Raw genomic sequence first — 14,510 nt, 5'->3', positions numbered from 1 at the left:
TAAAATGTAGAACGTAGAGTGATTATTAAATGTTGACTGCGCCTTAAAAACGATCTTTAGTAATAGACTATATCCATATAGACTATATTGAATATTTCATGCAGTTTTTAAACTGTGTGTTATGTTGGATTAAGTTTAGGTATGATTTAAAAAGTTAATAATTAATTATTTAACATGATTTTACTTCACCATGGTAGACTCACTTCATATGTTTTGAGTTATAGCTACTTGAACTTAATACATTGAATATCACGATGTAAAGAAACCTATTGTAAATGTTCAGCCTATCACATGAATCCACTCAATTGAACAGATTTTGCACGTACTATAGTCAAAATAACCCTTTTACAATAAAATTTTACGGACATAGTATATAAAAATCTCAAAATATTAGGTCCGAGAAAAATAAATCTATTTAAACTGATTGCTCCGTCTCACAAAGTTTGAATAGGAAGCTGGATCAAGAACAAAGAACTTGCCCAGACCGATGTCGAAGTACCCTACTTACGTATGTAGGCATTTATCAAGATATTGAATTTCGATATCCTTTATAGCCAGTTTATGCGATTATAACAATACATTGCCTTAAGTGGAACAGTTTATATCCTTAAACGCTTTGCAAAACCAGTAATGTATGTCTCACTTAAGTCTTTATATTCGTATCTCTTATACTTTCAAAACACAACTCATTGATTAAGCTGTTTGTGTAAACAAATTTCAAACCATAGCAATAATACAATAAAAATTTAATTTAACTGTAACTGCACCATTTAACTATAATTTGTAGTAGTTTGGTAATTTGTTCAAAATTGTTCTATCCAACAGAATATATGCTATGAAAGTTATGTTCTCTTACTCGCCTTTGGCTCGCTGGAGGACCTGGCTCCAGACCCAATTTGTCGTTGGGTAAGAGTAAGGAAGTCTCATAGGGACATTTTGGTACCCGGGAATACGTTTACCGTCTAAAATACCAATATAAGTATACAGTACAAAAGTATTTGCTTGTGAGAGAAGGAGAGAGGATAAATATATCAATAATTAATATTTTATTATACTGAATGCCTCCTGGTCGCATTAAAATATTTATGGCAACTGGTTTCCATACCGGTACTCAATTATTATTTAAAACTGAGAGCAGTTTTTTATCCGTCAAATATCTAGCAAAGTCCTCACAATACACAAAAACAAGGCATTTGTCCTAAAAATTTATCCAAATAAAAATAAAGTAAGTTTTCCAACCATATGTTAAATGAGTTAAGATCAATTGTTTGAAAGACTTTCCATCAGAAAACTCTACATTATACACTTGTTTTACATGTCCGTTAGTGGCAGTTTGACATGCTTGTAAGCAAATGTTTACGACAGTTCTCAGTATAACTACAATACGAGCTATCATCACCTACATCCTTCCTAAATACTTTTCAAACTTTGCATTGTATCGATTGTCAATAAAATGAAATCATTTCAAAGTACATAACGGCACTATAAGTAATGGCAATATGTTAAATATATGTATTAATAACATCCAAAGGCCTTTCTGCCTGTTTAATTTAACTTACCTTATTGCTTGGCAAAACACAAAAATTAATCACTTGAGTAAATTTTAAACACTCACTATGTAAATGTGTTATTGATTTTTTTAGATTAGCCTCTGGTTGTATTGTCATAAAATGTCTATTATATACTCAATGCTATTATTTAAAGTTAAAGTTAAAGTTAAGGTTAAAGTAATTTTTACACATCATTAAATATGCTTATAACTTAATACACTGCAAGTAACGTATAGAAACTGTTATTTTGCTTTCAGATTTTCACATGGAGTAGACTAAGAGACATCACTCTTTAAATCAGTAAGTGAAAAGAAAAACCTATGGAATATATTTATGTATATGCGTTGAGTGTTAAGCATATTTCTTTCCGAAAGTAACATGTCATTAAATGTCATCCATGTTATTAATGGGGCAATAGAATGAATGTCGGACACCACTCATATATCATTTGTGATTATAATGAAATTACATAAATATATTAGCAAAATATTCTGGAGGAATTTTAAACTAATATTTAACATATGTAGAGAGCCTAGTTAACGTAAAATACTTTTTTGGTCTACGCAAATTGAATTCAGCATACAACTTATTTTCTGTACCTTTTTACAACACGCACAAATGGAACACAGAAATAATAATACTACGTCAATGTCAAATATTTAAACGATTAGGATCTTAGATTGAATCAAGCCTAAAAAATTTTCCAGAACAAATATTTTAATATCAAGGGCTATGCTTCATAAACGAATTCCCGTCAAAAAACTTTATAGTTTTGCCCTACTAAATATACACTTTATATACTACTATTACTTCTTCAACACCACGATTCTTCATTTTTAATATACTATAATATTTTCGACACTACAACCAAATACAGTATTGAAAACAAATGCATACAAACCCGTTTTCCGGTTATCGGACTAAGATATTAAATTACTAAATATAATGTAAATTTATTAACAAAAAATAGGCTTTAAGAGTTCCAGTCGAGGTGTGAAAATTCAACTATATTGCTAGTGAAGAAAGGTAATATACAGTTAGAATATATTTCCTCTGTCTCATGGGAAATATGGAATATCCGAATATGTAGTTTCTGCTCGATCTATATCCTAGGGATAAAGTTATGGGTTGAAAGTATTACAAATATTGCATGTAACCTATAAAAGATCTTGGGATATTTCCGTTTAGAATGTTATAGATATAAAAAACACACCCAATAACAGAAAAGCTTTTCTGGATAAAAGTTAAATAAACTAAAACTAAATTTATTGGTATTACCTTTCACCGACCGTCATTCCAGAATAACTTTCAAAATTTAGTTTAACATTTTCAAATACAAATTTACACAAAGGAAAATATTAGACAAATATAACTTTAAACAATAAAACGAATTTATAAAACCATAAAATATTATTACAACACTCAAAATAAAGACAAAAAATTTTATTATTAAAAATCTTAATGTATAATCCAAAAACACTATAACCTTGCAATAAATTATGACAATTTAGCAAGTAAGTTGAAAAACCAAATTAAACTGCTTAGCCTTCAATAAAGTGAAAACACAGCGTGACAGGTGATACCGCTGTAAACTACAAGTTTCAAGTTTGGAATTCCTTTGGTATCAAAGTTCGCTTGGATAAACATATTTCCTATTTCTTGTCTCATACTGGGCTTACTTACTTTAACGTCAGGTAAAACCACTAAAACCAAGCTAGTGTTTTTTACGTGTTAGAAATAAACTTATTACGCAGTTAAATGACTTCATTCAACTAATAAAACAAAAATTATCTCCGTTATATAATACATTAGGAGAGGAAGTATCTATGAACAGTCACAACGATTCTGAGTTCAAGGAAACACATTTTCAAAAAATCCCGTTATTGCAATTTAGAAGCCATAACCTAGTTCTTACTTATAGTTAAAGAAACACTTTTCAATATGCTCTTATAATTAATTGTTAAAACAGCTCTTTTAATCGAGGCAAACAGAAAATCCTCTCATTTATCACCATTATTTAATGTTCATTTATACAATGTTATTTAAACACCCTGTATATCCTAGCCGATTATGATTTTCAAATGCAATACTCCTTTTAATGGTTTTTACTGTAAGTAAAATCAAGTCTACCGTAACTCGTCATACAGATTAATTAACGTTGTGCTGACACGTAAATTATGTTTTATTTTATTTAAATACATTGATACATTGTGCACCAATATCCAACGTTATAAGATTTAATTGCGCGTGGATTAATACATTTGTCAGTAAGCGCCATTAGGATAAAAAAAATATTGCAGTCATTGAACTGTAAAATAAAACTAATTAGAATGCGAACAATCAAATATTTTTATTTACTTTAGCAACTAACTAACGTTGATTATTAACTCTGTTTGTGTAAAAATAATGTAATGCATGTACCTAGAATCTTTTGGATTAATCGATTATTTACACATAAATAAAGTCATATAGTACATATCTGTTATACACAATTTTCACTCTAGTATCACCGACACATGTGGTTTGAACTGGAAAGCTTAGAGAAACCATCCTGAGTCCTGAGTCAATATTTTTGGCTGAACCCTAGCTCGATATTACAACGCTTCCAATCCTGCAAATCCTGTTTTCACCTTTGATATCAGAAATAATATTTTTTTACTATGTAAAAAAAAACAATATCTATTGCGGCACTAAACTTCACGCAAGAGGAAGGCGAATGGATGTTACCTGTGAATTTAAATGTACCTTTATTTATGTACCACTAAACTCAGCAATCGTATTCGTTTGTTTAGTTACTCATTTACATATTACCATAAGTGGCACGGTACCCAGACCAATTTACCTTTTCAATTTTAAATAGCCTACACCAGAATACAAATACACTATTCGTTCAAGTTTCAATATATAATATTTGTGTACGTGTGTTGTACATGCTAATTCGAGTCATTTTGGCCTGATTTTGATGAAATTCGGCACGAATGTATTGGGCGAGATAAACATGAAACACTTCACAAGCCAAAAGGTTAGGGTAATGGGAAAACTGTGTTTTGGGGGATAATTTTTTAACTGTTTTTAATTCAAATTTCGATCTTTAAAGTAAATGCCAAATTTGCACTACAGCTATCGTTTAAAGCATAAATAATAAATAATTTTGTACATTGAAGAGTTGTTGTATGATTTTAGATTACAGATAAAACTGAAGGAAAACTGAACACAAAAAATTCTCTTGTTATTTTTATGAAGAAAGGTAAACCGTTTTAGTTTGTTTGTTTTACGAATTGAAATTCGCTTAGTCTGCAAGTTTGCTGGGGCGAGTGTATTTTAGTTAAATTGTTAAATTAAATTCCTCTTCTAAGAGCATATAGTAAAGGTCACGATTTAAGATTAAGTGTTAAGGGAAAAATCCAAAGTAAATAAGAAGAAATGCTTAGAAATTAATCTTAGCTCATTCAATACTATGCAGATTATTTATACATCTATCTTACAATGAATATTACGTTTTACACAAAGCTCAAACCAGGGGTTCAAAATGAAATATACAAAGACAAAGTTGTTAATAAAATAAACACTGCGTAGATAAAATTAAAAAACACAGAAAAAAATAAATATATACATAGTAATGAGATATTTTCCATTTGATTAGGATCAAACAACACCTAACCTAAGATATCGTACTTGTTATACATCTCTAATGCATCAAATCATTTTATCTTACAAAATAAATATGACCACATATTTAATACAAAGAACCACTTTCGGTTGAATGACTTTGTTCCGTAGAATAGAACCATTTTCACTCTTCTACTACAGTATACTGGCTCTCATCCAAATGATTGAAGATTGCTTCTTGGCTTTCTTTGGTTAAAAATAAATTCCCTTTGTTAATATAAAAGATATTTGTACGTAAAATATATTCCTTTAATGTTTCTACTAATTTAAGTATTAAATTCTTATGTACAATTAAGTAAAATATTTAGAATTTTAATTTGGTAAACTAAACCAAATAAGTTAATTACTTTTTGGATATTTAATTGGACCATTCCTTGTATATCGTTTGTTAAAAATATCAAACTTGGCTATTCTACTGATACAAATAAAAATGAACGATGATTGGGTATTAAAAATTAAATTAAACGCGGGTTTGTTGATTTTTTATAGCCTCAAACACAAACCAGCAATTTGTTCAAACAGAAAAACTAAATGTTTCAAATCTCAATGAGTATTTAATTTCTAACTCAAATAATTTAAGCCCAATTTAAGGATTTGTTTGTCTAGGCTCTTTGTGTATGAAGTGATTATGAAAAACTGTTTTACTAATGCATGGGTCAACTGCATTTTTCGTTTGAAAAATATAAGTTTAAGTCAATGTAGTAGGAGAGTCAAAATAATAAACTATAAATACAGGCATCTTTAAAAAAAATCCAAATAATGATTATTGTTTGTACAACAGTTTTTTATATTTAATTTTAATATAACAGAAACTGTCCAACTAACCTAGGTGGTAGAATACAATACCAAATTAAATAAGAGTACGTTGGTGCGATTACTTTAATTCTCTGACTAAAAGGTCAATTCTCTTAAAAACGTTCGCAAACGCAGTTAATAAATTATTTTAAAGTGATTATGCTAAGTTAATCTTTATTGTGAATTAATTATTATTTGGCAGCATTACGAGTAACTAAGGCTGTTTGTTTGTTCGTTAAAAGTTTTTTATCAATACTTACACGGAATACTAAACATTAATTAAAATATTTTTGTTTAAACGCATTTAAAATATCAAGTTTTTTTTTAGTTAAAGTTTTTTTATTATTTAAATATTATAATTAAATATTATATTATTTAAAGTTTTTTTTTTGTTTCGGAAAAATATAAAACAGTGATAACTTTTTGATTACAAGAAACATATCCGATGACAAAATTTATCGCCAGATGACTGAAGTTTATTACCCAAATGCAATGATTGAGGCTAAGGTGCAGAAATAGGATAGGGAGTTTAGAAATGGTTGTAAACATGTTCATTTCAGATGGAATTAATTGTGTTGTGATGGATACCCAGACTTTTAGCAGAAAGCCACAAATTAAAAAAATCCATTTTTACATTACAAAACCTATTTCCGCACTTTACCCATACTCATTGCATTAGGGCCATATGGGCCATCATCTATGTATACTGTATACATCGAGGGGCATATAGCCTTCAGTCATCTGGTGATGATTGTCGGCATCGGATGTTTTTTGTAATCAAAAAGCGTACCACTGACCTTAAATTGAACAGGTCGGGAGATTTGATGGTTTTAACAAATTTTAAAACGCTCAGTTAAGCGTACATAAAATAATTGAATACTTGTAAACCCATAAACAATTCGTCATTTAGCTTTTTATATACATATACATGAACACATAGCATGCGTTATAGTTTTTTTTTTTCAGAACCATGTTCTAATTAAAGCGTTGTGTAAGTAATCGTCAATATTTTCAATGGTAATATTCTAGATGTGTTTCTTCAAAAATCAACAAACTAAATACCGTTACAGCATTTGAGTTATATTTCATAAAGCCTCTATGTTAAAGCATTTTACGTGTGCTGTTTACACCATCAGATAAAACAGTGCTAAATGACTTAACATCAACTTTGAAATACTGGCCTAAATTACGTTGCCACCTTACTAATGTTTACATATTTATATTTCTTGATGTGTTCACATTACTTTACGCTACTTTTATTTCATAAGAAAAATATATGATGATTGATGTAGATAAATTTTATCTAATAAATAAAATATGGTTGTAGTGGGAAGGTGTTTTCTTAACAAGAAAATAGCAGCATTTTTCTACAGAGTACCATTAATATTGATTTTCAAGTGTACTTTGTATGGTGGCCAGTTTTGTGTTGAAAATCATATAAAGAGTGGTAAAGCATATAAAATTGAAGAAAAGTTTGGTATTTTACCCAATGAAAATGTTTTCATTTACGTTTAGCAAGTGGATTGATTGTTTGACAATAATATAAATCTATGTACTAATTTAATTTACTGAAAAGTTAATTAAGATATTTTTACACCAACAATGCATGGTTGGATATCCATTACCAGACTGGCTGCTGGTATCCAACCACAACGTCGTGGTTGAGCTTGATGGAAACTTACAACCACAAACCCTCTGAGGACAGCTGCCAATAGTGATAAAGGTCGTAGTTTATCAAGAAATAACTACATGATGAACCATTTTTTTCCGATTCAATGGTACATTATGTATTTGGATATTATTTTTGGGTATTAAAAATTGTTAATATTGTAAATAAACATGTGGTGTTGATACTACGTCAGTTATATAATTTTTCAATATCAACTGTTCCAAATATTACTTTGAGATAAATTATTTTTTCACATAGTGTTGTATAGTTAATTCAATACTAAACTGATATTATTATGCTAATTTAACTTAGCATATTTAATTAAATATTTATTTTTGCAGCCCGCGAAATTCAAAAAAATTATTCTGTTATCACAATGTTTTTGACTTGCCTGGACTTCCATAGAAGGTACTGAACATATAACAGTAACTAGTATAATGTATGGATACTTTTTTCTCGTATAGCTTTTAGGAAGGATGGTCTTCAGTAAAATACATGTTTCTCATTGTGTGATAGTTCTATTTTGTTACCTTAGTGTCATTAACATACCAGTTAAATATTTGTTGGGAATCACTAGAAACCTACTACCCCATTTCATGCAAGGTAGACCCTGATTTTTATAACAAGGTTACTGGGTTATAAAGCAAGGCCAATATAAAATAGATTATGCCACTGGTTGACAGACTTTGAACTTGGTTCATAAAAAAAAAGAAAAAAACAGCCTTGCCCATAACGCACAGTGAATTGATAATATGATAAGACAAAGTTGGATATTCTATTTGTGTTATGTCTGATAGAGCTAGTGGGTGGCAGATGTCAACCAGTTAATAGAGTTTCCGGCGACATAGAAGCTATCAAAGATGCACGTCCCTTTAGGGCTGTTATAATCGATACTTCCGTTCTACGGAAACAGCTGTTGTATGTATATGTAGTTCCAGCAGTAGCTAAACGAGATTATGTTTTAACTGTAAGGTAAATTTTAGTTTGTTTATTGTTATTGACCGTGAACATGGTAACTCTAGTAGTTATGATCCAATTTTGATGAAATTCGGCATGAATGTAAAATGCAGGACAAACTTGACGAGTTCACGAACAGCAAAATCATGTCGTTGGGTGTTATGGGAGGTTGAAGTTTAAAGAAATTGTTTTTTTTATATTTAGCATCAAAGCCAGGACATGCCCTATTTTCATTGCAGCCATCGAGTAAACCATCGTTGTACAATTAAAGGTTGGTAAGAAGAAAAAAAAACGGCAAATTTAAATCTCTTATGTTACTCTTATGGAGAAAAATAAAACTCCTGCTGTTAAAGGGTGGATTATTATCAAACCAGGCATATATATTTTTCTTATCCTTTAGTTTTATCAACATTTTATATATAACAAAAAAACTTTTCCCCTCCCCAGTACCAGAAAAATAAATGTAGTCGTTAAAAATAATATTATTCAAAAAGGGATTAAATATTGTACTTGTTTAGGCAAATAATTTACTTCAAATCTATGAAGGTATGTAAATGTGACTTTTCTAGGGCTGGAGGTTTGCTGTGGTGTGGGTATTTACCCGTTCATTATTTATTCAAGTAATACGTCAGGTTAGGATTTTTGCTTTAACACTTATCTTAATATTTGTATAATATTATAGTTAATAGAATCGTAATATTATCACTTTGTGTATGCACAATTTTAAAGGTTCTTAGAATTCCATTATATCCTGTTTATATTTTCACCTATTGTCCTATAAACTCACACAATGGACAACCTTCGTCTGTGAAACACGCAAGTTTATCATAAAGTCAGGGTATTGTGTGTATGGCATTTATGTCCTTTTGCATATGAACTATATGAAGAATAAAACATAATAAATTCATCTAAATAATTTAGTTTTAATTTTGTTTAAGCAGTTAAAGTCATCATTACCTAACTATACCAAGTTATAAAAACTCATACTTTTCATGAGTATTTCGTAAACTACTTAAAATATTGTTTTAAAATAGTTCAATAGTGAAGAATTTTTTTTTAAATGTATTGAATGTTTGTTTGCATCAAATTCTTTATAAATCGTCAATTTTGCAGATAGCTTTTTTGTTAAACCTAAGATCAAATTGGCATTATCTTAAACATTTTAAATTCCATAATAACTCGAATAATTTCGATTAAAATTATCTTTATGTTTTCGGGGTTTTAAGTATTTTAAAAGGTATTAATAACAGGTTTATTGAGGTATTGAATTCCATGGGACATGTGAGAGATACGCAAGAAGAGTCACGTTTGTTATTCAGCTCACGTAAATTCTAAATCTATTGTCTGCCCAAATCTAATTTCTTGATTTCGTTCTCACTCTTAGTTTTGTACACTTTCATGTTTAAATTTGTCCATCGACTCAACATAGTTTAGAGCTTGGACTCGTGGAATAAATAAAGGATTCATCTAGGGATTATTATATGCTACATTACATGATTTTTGTAGAAGCATAAAAAGTATAAAAGTAAAAATATGATGTGTTTTAGCTTGTTAGATTTTAATTAGTGGGATATAATTAAACACCAATCAAGCAGATGTTTTGTATATTTATCGAAAATGATATTGTTTCATGTATTCGAGTCCAGTTTTGGTTTTATAAAATTCATTTCGTTATAGTTACAATAAAATCCTAAATCTTGAGCAAAATTAACTCTCAAAATGAAATTTTTTTATACATGTCAGGAGACATTTTTTATACAAATGTGTTTTTATTCTTAAAATGTGTCCGATTGTTTTTGTATATTTTTTAAAACTCTACGAGGAACGGAGATAATATATTTTTTTAACTGTGTCTGTACTCATAGTTAAGATAGAAGATTACAGTTGTATTAATTATGAAATGTCTGTAAATATATTTTAGTATTTAAAGAAAACCCCTAAAAGATTAATAAAAATTCTAGGTTTCTGTCTTCGCCATAGGCATTTATTGAGACTTCCGTAATGGAACGGTCCAATCCCTGGTCTTGTTACTATGTTGCTCGTCAGTATTACTGAGACAACCATTTTGACTAGATCTAGGATACAGGTTTAATATACTTACTACATTCAACTCTAGTACACTAATATTAAGTTGGTAGATATACCATATGTGTTCGTTGTATCCAGTTTTATCAAAGAAAACAACAATATTAATCCAAACATTGTGCAGTAAACTCCAGTTTTACATGTAAAAAAAATTCTACTTTAAACCTAAAACTGTCTTTTATTTCAGCTATGGTATTTCTTACTTCACCACAAAAGCACAAAACACTGTAGAGAACCTTTTCAGAGACTAATACAATTATTAGTCTCTAAGGTTAAAACAAGCTATCCTAAATTTACTTATAATACACTGCATTGGACATTATGGTTGTTGTATAGTGCTAGAGTGGCCCACTTATCTTACAAATTGCTATTAGTTGTCTGTGGAACAGGCAGAAAGGAAAATGTTTAGTAATTTTTTAAGATATTTTTGGTCATCCAAAATGCATGATTGGCATCTAAGTATATGCATTTTCATGGGAAATAATATTTTACCTGAACTGTTTACGCAATTTACTGTTAAATAATATAATTTTGCTCTTAAGATTTTATTAATTTGTTATATAATTTGCTATATTGGTTTCAAAATCGTTCAGACGTGCCAGCAGTAAATCAACCCGCCAATTATGTTAAATACAAGAACGGATAATTTTATTATACATAGAAAATTACTAAAACAAATTAATTGTTACGTTTCTTGGTTACTGTGTTCGAGCAAAAAACATATTTTTGTATCTTGAGTTACGTTTTGTAGAGCTCTACAAAATATAAATTATTTTACTAAATTTATCATCAAAATACAGATAAATGTTAGTGATCAACAAAACGCCCGAAATATTGTTTTACTTTACATTCTGTTTTTACATTCTGTTTTTACATTCTCGTATTATTATTCATAATGCAAGCCGCATGTAGATATTATTCTTCAGGGAACTCTTCTATTCTTCTATTCTTTCTATTCTTCAGGGTAAGGTGGGAAGGTTCTTCAGGCCTTATAAGCCAACCTTTTTTTAGTATTCGAATATATAACAAACATTTTATACACACAGTTTAAGATAAAAAAAAAAAAAAAAACGGTTTCAGCATTCTGACACATACTTTCTCCCATAAGTTTGTCAACAACCTTTATCGTGTGTAAGCGGCGAGAGTAAATATACGGAAATGGAATTTGTACAATTTTGTTCAGAATTTAAAGGACTATAACATAAAATTTTTTTATCAAAATCGTTCGGGCCAATTTTATAAAATCTATTTTTCCGTTATTTTATGGGGTTTTTATGAGAAAAAATCCCCACAAAAAATCAAAATTTCTAAAAAATAAAAAACAACTTTCAAAATTGTCAGGGCTAAAACATCTATATAATTAATACACTACATGAAACTTTGTCGGTTGAACTCCTCCGCCATTTCTTAACCGATTTTGTCCATTGACGTATCATTGGAAAGAGCGTGTCGCGTAGATTTGCAAACCGGCCTTACATTTTTGAAAGCGTCCCTTGGGCTCTGCCCCAGTGGCTTTGAAAGTTCCCATGTTATCCTTATGGAGAACATAATTGTTTACATTTTGATCAGCTGTATAATTTAATTGATGTTATTTATTTTTCAATTCAATGAAACGCATTGAGTACATTTATTTACTATTTGAGTTTTTGTAAACATATCCCCCAAGACGGATCGTGTTAGTATGGTTGTATCTTAAATTTGTGTATTTATCGTTGTTTTGTGTTGCTATGATGGATTGTGTTAGCATGATTGTAACTCAAATTTCTGTGTTTATCGTTGTTTTGTGTAGCTATAATTTGTTTATTTGTTGTGTTTTTTTCTTTTAAATGCCTCCGACGCGACGACAACGAAACATAGACAGGAGGCGTAATCGTGAGAACGACCGCAGCTACAGAACAGTGGTGCGTAATAGGCTTAGGCTTAACTCATCACAGTCAGCACCTGACCCTGGACAATCTCAACTATTAGGTTACAAATGCGCCCTAACACTACCCCAAAATGACTTTTTCGTTCTCAATTGGCCCTCTATCAATTAACGGTGTTGCATGTACAATGAGGCATTTTGAGAAGGATAAAACTAGTTTTAGGTTTATTAAACAAAGATAAACATGGTCTGAGTTACACACCGGTAATCTTTGAGTTGACTCTATTAAACTCATTGTAAATATGACTGTTATTAGTTTTGAAATAACTCCTGTAATACTTTGAAATCGCTCAAATTCGAGCAACATGTACACTAGTACTATGTTAAATCAAAACCGGCTTTTTTTCTAAAATCCCATTTTAGGGAATTTCCTATATAGCCTAGGGAATAAGCTATTTTGTTATTTTGTGTGGTTTTTGGGAAAATAACATAACTTACCATAACTTTTGAACCTTAATTTTTACAGAAATGGGATACCATTTTGTTTAGAATGTAAAGGACAATAACATACTAAATATTTATCAAAATCGTTCGGGCCACTTTTGGGAAAATCCGGGTTTTCCGTTATTTTATGGGGTTTTATGGAAGAATCCCCATTGAAAATCCAAATTTATAAGAAATGAAACAAAAATATAAAATTGTAAGTACCATAAAATACTATGTTAAATCAAAACCGGATTTTTGTCTAAAATCCTATTTTTTGTTATTTTATGGGGTGGAGACGTTTTAATTTCAAATTTGACTCAACCCAATATTACCAGTTCTTAATGGAGATGTTGAATATTATTTCATCTATTCACAATAAATCAAAAGTTAATTTAAATGAGGTAGGAACGAAAATTATTTACGTGAAATCCTTGTTTTATACGGATGTTTTCATACAAAATTCAACAAAAAAGAACAAAGTAGCAAAAAGTCCTTATTGAAGTCAACGTGGTCTAAAGGAGAAAATTACATGCTTCCGGTAAACTGTGATATTTTTACCTTTGTGTGCGTTTTCCTTGTCCTGTTTGCCATACGTAGCACATACAATGGAGGTCTAAAAATCTTTTAACTGTAGAAGCACCCAAATTTCCATTAAGAATATTGAATTTATCTGAGAAAAACGTCTACCGATTTCTGCTTCTGTGTACACGTTTCTAATAACATAATACCACTAATAATCCTTTTCTTAAAACACTTTTAAAGGTACTTTTATTTATTTTTCGCAGTTTTTTTTTCTAAATGTGTATTTATTTTGTGTATTGACAACATCTCCTTATTAGTTTTGAAGGAGATTAATTATTCCTTTGAATATGAAAAATTGTAATTTGAGCAAATTTATTGCAATATAAGTGTTTTGATGATCTAAATATAAAAAAAACTTTTAACATTTGACAAACCATTTGCGTTGGACATACAAACATTTGTAGTTAAGACAAAACTTCTGCTTTAGTTGTAGGGATATTTTTGTCGAAAAATGTATTATTTATGAGGTAAGTATTATATTCTTTCAACATGTTCAAAATATTTCCACACAATTACAAATTTAGATCCACCCATAGCAAGAAAATATCTTTAGATTTTTTTTGTGGGCACTTTCGAAACCTACCTTGTTTGCATATTATATAGTCAGTTCTTATTGATGGTCACTTTAAGGTTAAAACCGTAAAGCAAAAGATATATAACGTCCTATACAATGGCTTTAGTACTATATCAAACTGAAGACAATATTTAACAGATTTATGGCCTAATGTAGGCGCCATGTGAGGTTTTGTTTATAGAGATAATGCTTAAAGGCTCCACGGGGAATGTGTACAATACAGAAATACACCGTTTCAGAGAGAATCTTTTTTGCCGAAACAAAACTTTCAAGTAATAA

The 14,510-nt window shown here is 29.8% G+C and overlaps 1 long non-coding RNA gene across 2 annotated transcripts in view; it reads left to right on the top strand.

Moving 5' to 3' along the window:
* Positions 1–1,816: 1,816 nt before the first annotated feature.
* Positions 1,817–14,510, top strand: part of LOC128985447 (uncharacterized) — a 39,619-nt gene continuing 26,925 nt past the window's right edge. For both annotated transcript variants that reach the window (XR_008490026.1, XR_008490025.1), the window contains exon 1: positions 1,817–1,850. This is a non-coding gene — a long non-coding RNA (uncharacterized LOC128985447). The remainder of the gene's footprint in view (positions 1,851–14,510) is intronic.

Source organism: Macrosteles quadrilineatus, unplaced genomic scaffold, assembly GCF_028750875.1.
Source record: "Macrosteles quadrilineatus isolate MER2022 unplaced genomic scaffold, UCM_ALF_1.0 Scaffold_2__2_contigs__length_208266976, whole genome shotgun sequence".
NCBI lineage: Eukaryota > Metazoa > Arthropoda > Insecta > Hemiptera > Cicadellidae > Macrosteles > Macrosteles quadrilineatus.
Note: the sequence above shows the minus strand (reverse complement) of the source record. Positions and strands in the feature narration are given on the sequence as shown.